This window comes from Rhinopithecus roxellana, unplaced genomic scaffold, assembly GCF_007565055.1.
Source record: "Rhinopithecus roxellana isolate Shanxi Qingling unplaced genomic scaffold, ASM756505v1 contig5735, whole genome shotgun sequence".
In the NCBI taxonomy this organism is placed as follows: Eukaryota; Metazoa; Chordata; class Mammalia; order Primates; family Cercopithecidae; genus Rhinopithecus; species Rhinopithecus roxellana.
The window spans coordinates 17,957-23,163 of record NW_022144270.1 but is presented as its reverse complement, the minus strand read 5'-3'; the positions used below and the strand labels follow the sequence as shown (position 1 = coordinate 23,163).

General features: G+C 58.0%; 1 pseudogene across 1 annotated transcript; it reads left to right on the top strand.

Moving 5' to 3' along the window:
* Window positions 1-4: 4 nt before the first annotated feature.
* Window positions 5-4,154, top strand: LOC104673020 (annotated as a pseudogene). The gene is made up of 4 exons (XR_004056116.1): window positions 5-317; window positions 530-866; window positions 3,536-3,752; window positions 4,034-4,154. The product of XR_004056116.1 is annotated as an immunoglobulin heavy constant alpha 2-like (transcript).
* The last annotated feature ends 1,053 nt before the right edge of the window (window positions 4,155-5,207 follow it).

Sequence of the window (5,207 nt, the reverse complement as noted above, 5' to 3'; positions counted from 1 at the left end):
CTCACGCTGCTTATGCTGCAAGCCCCGACTGTCACTGCGCCGGCCGGCCCTCGAGGACCTGCTCCTAGGTTCAGAAGCGAACCTCACGTGCACACTGACCGGCCTGAGAGATCCCTCGGGTGCCACCTTCACCTGGACGCCCTCAAGTGGGAAGAACGCTGTCCAACAGTCAGCTGAGCGTGACCCCTCTGGCTGCTACAGTGTGTCCAGTGTCCTGCCCGGCTGTGCCGAGCCATGGAACAATAGGGAGACCTTCACCTGCACTGCTAAGCACCCTGAGTTGGAGACCCCGCTAACTGCCACCATCTCAAAATCCGGTGGGTCCAGACCCTGCTCAGGGCTCTGGTTTGCAAAGCATATTCCCAGCCTGTCTCCTCCCTCCCGGTCCTGGACTCGGGTGCTCATGCCAAGTCCAGAGGGAAACTGAGGCAGGCTGAGAGGGCCAGGACACAGCCCAGGGTGCCCACCAGAGCAGTAGAGGCTCTCTCATCCCCTGCCCAGCCCCCTGACCTGGCTCTCTACCCTCCAGGAAACACGTTCCGGCCCGAGGTCCACCTGCTGCCGCCGCCGTCGGAGGAGCTGGCCCTGAACGAGCTGGGTGACGCTGACGTGCCTGGCAACGTGGCTTCAGCCCCGAGGACGTGCTGGTTGCGCTGGCTGAAGGGAACAGAGCAGCTGCCCCGTGACAAGTACCTGACTTGGGAACCCCGGCAGGAGCCCAGCCAGGGCACCACCACCGTTCGCCGTGACCAGCATACTGCGCGTGGCAGCCGAGGACTGGAAGAAGGGGGATGCCTTCTCCTGCATGGTGGGCCACGAGGCCCTGCCGCTGGCCTTCACACAGAAGACCATCGACCGCCTGGCGGGTAACCCACCCACGTCAATGTGTCTGTGGTTATGGCGGAAGTGGACGGCACCTGCTACTGAGCTGCCCGCCTGTCCCCACCCTTGATAATAAACTCCATGCTCCCCCAAGCAGCCCCACGCTTCCATCCAGCGCCTCTGTCCATCCTCAGGGTCTCAGCACGTGGGAAAGGGCCAGGGCACGGAGAGGGAGAACAACCCTGCCCTGAGCCTCGGGGGGCCCTGGCACCCCCGGGAGCCTTTCCACCCTGGTGTGAGTGTGAGTTGTGAGTGTGAGAGTGTGTGGTGCAGGAGGCCTCGCTGGTGTGAAATCTTAGGTCTGCCGAGGCAGGCACAGCCCAGGGTGGGTTCTGAGAGACGCACATGCGCCGGAGAGTTCTGAGTGGGCAGCGGCATGGCCGTTTGTCCCTGAGAGAGCTGCCCTCTGGCTGCAGCTGGGAGGAAATAGAGTGTGAGAGGAGCAGGCTGGCCGAGAAAGAGGCAGGTAGCGGGAGGAGCAGCGAGGGAGTGAGGGGCTGGACTCCAGGGCCCCCCTGGGAGGACAAAGCTCCAGGAGGGCCCCACCACCCTAGTAGGGTGGGTCTCAGGACATCCCCACTGACGCATGCAGAAAGGGGCACCTCCCCTTAACCACACAGCTCTGTACAGGACACACGGACACATGTGCGCACTCACACCCACATATACACCTGAGCCTGCAGGAGCAGAACGTTCACAGCCCAGACCCAGCTCCAGAAAAGCCAGAAGAGTCCCCTCCCAAGCCCCCAGCAGGGCATTCCCAGGCTCAGCCTGCTGCCCCAGGCCCCTTTGGCCTCCCTGTGTTTCCACTGTGCACAGCTCAGGGACCAACTCCACAGACCCCCTCCCAGGCAGCCCCTGCTCCCTGCCTGGCCAAGTCTCCCATCCCTTCCTAAGCCCAACTAGGACCCAAAGCATAGACCAGGGAGGGGCCGCGTGGGTAGCCATCAGAAGCAGACCAGTGAAACAGGGCCTGCCCGGGGCCCCTCTGCATGCCTCTGGCTTCCGCTTGGGGCTCCCAGGAGTGGAAGAACTGTCCACAACCACTGTGGGGACACCTGGCACCAGGACTCCCACAAGGGGGCAGTGGGGCCCCTGCTCTTGCCTTAGACATCTTCCGGGCCTCCCCAGGGGCCCCCGCCTTCTGGCTGCCTCCCTCTGCTCTCAGGGCCAAGGTGAGGTGGAGGTTACTGTCACCCCTGAGGGTCCAGTCACCAGAGGGTGAGAGCAACAGGTCACCCAAGGAAGCCCTGCCACAGAGAAGCCTTCAGCCCATGGGACCCAGGACCTGGCCCAGAGGAGGGGCTTTTAAAGAGACAGGGAAAGAGGGAGAATCAATAGATGAGGGGTTGAACCAGCAGGCAGAGATCAGGCAGACACATGGGTAGATCCTAGGACATATAATGAATGGATGGGTGGATGGAGGATTGGTAGATGGAGGATGGGTGGGTGGTAAAAATGGATGGGTGGGTAAATGGCTGGATGGAGGGTGGACGGATGGATATATGATGGATGGATGGATGAAGGATAGGTGGACGGTGGATGGAGGATGGATGAGTGGATGAATGAAGGATGGAAGATGAATGGATGGATGGATCGGATGGATGGATGGATGAATGGATGGATGGATGGATGATGGATGGGTGGGCAGATGGAGGATGGATGGGTGGATGAGGATGGAAGATAGATGGAGGAGTGAATGGAGGATGGGTGGATGGATGGAGGATTGAGGATAGATGGGTGGGAGGGTAGATCTTTGGAGGATAGGTGGATGGAAGATAAATGGATGGAGAATTGCTTTATGGATGGATGAGTGAATGGATGGAAAATAGCTTTATAGATGGATGGGTGGATGGATGGATGGATGGATGGAAGAAGGATGAATGAATGGAAAATAGCTTTTAGATATATGGGTGGATATTTAAATGATAGCCTTATATTAATAGATGAATGGAGGATGAATGGATGGGTGAGTGGGTAAGAGTGTTATCGATGGAGGAGTGGATATACAGATAATAGCTTTGTAGATGGATGGCTGGATAGATGGACGGAAGGAGAGAAAGATAGCTGAATGACTGGATGTATCAGCATATGACAAGCAGGTACAGCTGTACAAGGGAGGTCTATGCCCTGAGACCCTGAGGAAAATAAGAATGCCTGTGCTGGTAGCTCTCACCTGGCCTCCCTTGTAACCCCTCAGCCACATTCCCTGGGAAGGCAACAGAGGCCTCTGGTCTTGCCCATTCAATCTTGGCACACTGAATGTCAGACCCAGGTCTCTGTCTTGGACCCAGATATCCTTGAGGGTGGGTGTATCTGGTCCTCTCTGGCCCCAGGACCCAGTCACTGAATACGTGGCTGGACTGAGATGGGGTGGGGGTTGAGGGGTGGGAGGGTACCTTGGCTCAAACTAACCCTTGGAGAAGTAGATGGTATCTACTTTCTCTGCCCTGCTGAGTCTCTCCCTGAAGTGCCCTAAGAACCTCAAAGACAGAAAGTCCCAGCCCCTCAACTGGGACCCCTGCCTCCTCATCCTCCCTGGGGGAGTCTCAGGCCTTAGATGGGGACCCAGACCCCACTGTCCCCAGACTCCAAGAAAACATACCCACTGTTCACATAGGTCTGGGCCTGGAAAGGCTCTGCTGTGTTGCAGATTGGCAGATGCTGCCTCCCTCTGTGGTGCTGGACTTGCCGCAGGAGACCCTGGAGGAGGAGACCCTGGTGCCAACCTGTGGCCCACCACCATCACCTTCCTCACCCTCTTCCTGCTGAGCCTGTTCTATAGCACAGCACTGACTGTGACCATCGTCCGGGGTCCATCTGGCAACAGGGAGGGCCCCCAGTACTGAGCGGGAGCCAGCAAGGCACAGGTAGGAGCCCTAGGAGACGGATGAGCCCACAGTGGATGGGGTGGGCTGCAGTGCTTGGCTGTGAGGAGAGCACCACCTGCTCCCACTGTGGGGCACGTGCTCTCCTGGGGGGGCCCTTCACAGACACTGAGGACACAGGCAGGCCCAGGGTCAGGACTGAGCTTCCCTCCAGTACAGTAACCAGGATTCCGTCCAGGCTCCCATGAGCCAGGCCAGGGCTAGGACAGAGGGCATTGGCAAGGGTGTTGCTCCTTCAGGCTGTGACCCCTCTCTCTTTGCAGGGAGAAAGTGTGGAGGAACGTCTTGGAGAAGCCAGCTATGCTTGCCAGAACTCAGCCCTTTCAGAATTCACGACTCGCCCTTACTCACATGCCTTCCAGGTGCAATAAAGTGGTCCCAAGGAAAATGTTCACAGACTCTGAATGAGGGATGGGGGTCAGGGAAAGGGTGGTGGCTTTAGACCGGAGGATGCCTGCTTCAAAGTCCCCCTGGGTGTCATGGTGGTCATGGTGGTCATGGTGGGCATGGACAGAGGGTACCCCTAGTCCCAAAATCAAGAAACAACCTGATCTTGCATGAGGCTGAGGCCCAAGGATGAATGCTGGATTCACCAGAGACCATGGCAAAGAAGCCTGCTCCCAAGAACTATGTGGGATCCCTGTTCCCCATAACCTAGACAGCCCTAGTCCTCCTCACTGGGTCCTCATCCTGATCACAGGGCCCTGGTCCTGACCAGTGGGCCCTTTTACCGATCACTGAGCTCTGGTCCTACTACTTGGGCCCTGTTCCTGATCACTCAATTCTAGCCTTGATCACTGAGCCTTAGTCCTGATCACTGAGTCCTACTCCTGTTTTTAACCCTGGACCTGATCACTCAGCCCTGGTCCTGGTCACTCAGCCCTGGTCCAGATCACACAGGCCTGGTCCTGGTCACTCAGCCCTGTTCCTCATCACTCAGCCCTGTTCCTGGTGACTCAGCCCTGGTCCTGATTACTCAGCCCTGGTCCCGGTCACTCAGCCCTGGTCCTCATCACTCAGCCCTGGTCCTGATCACCCAGCCCTGGTCCTGATCACTCAGCCCTGGTCCTGATCACTCAGTCCCGGTCCTGATCACTCAGTCCCAGTCCAGATCACATAGCCCTGGTCCTGATCACTCCATCCTGGTCCTCATCACTCAGCCCTGGACCTGATCACTCAGCCCTGATCCTGATCACTCAGCCCTGGTCCTGATTATTAGACCCTGATCCTGGTCACTGGGCCCTGGTCCTGATTACTGAGCCCTGATCCTAATCACTGAAGCCTGCTCCTGATCAATGAACCCTGGCCCTGATCAAAGGGCCTTGTTTCTGATCACTGGGCCCTGGTCATGCTAACTGTGCTCTGGTCCTTACCCCTGAGCCCTGGTCCTGATTACTGAGTCTTGGTCCTGATCACTCAGTCTTGGTGCTGATCCCT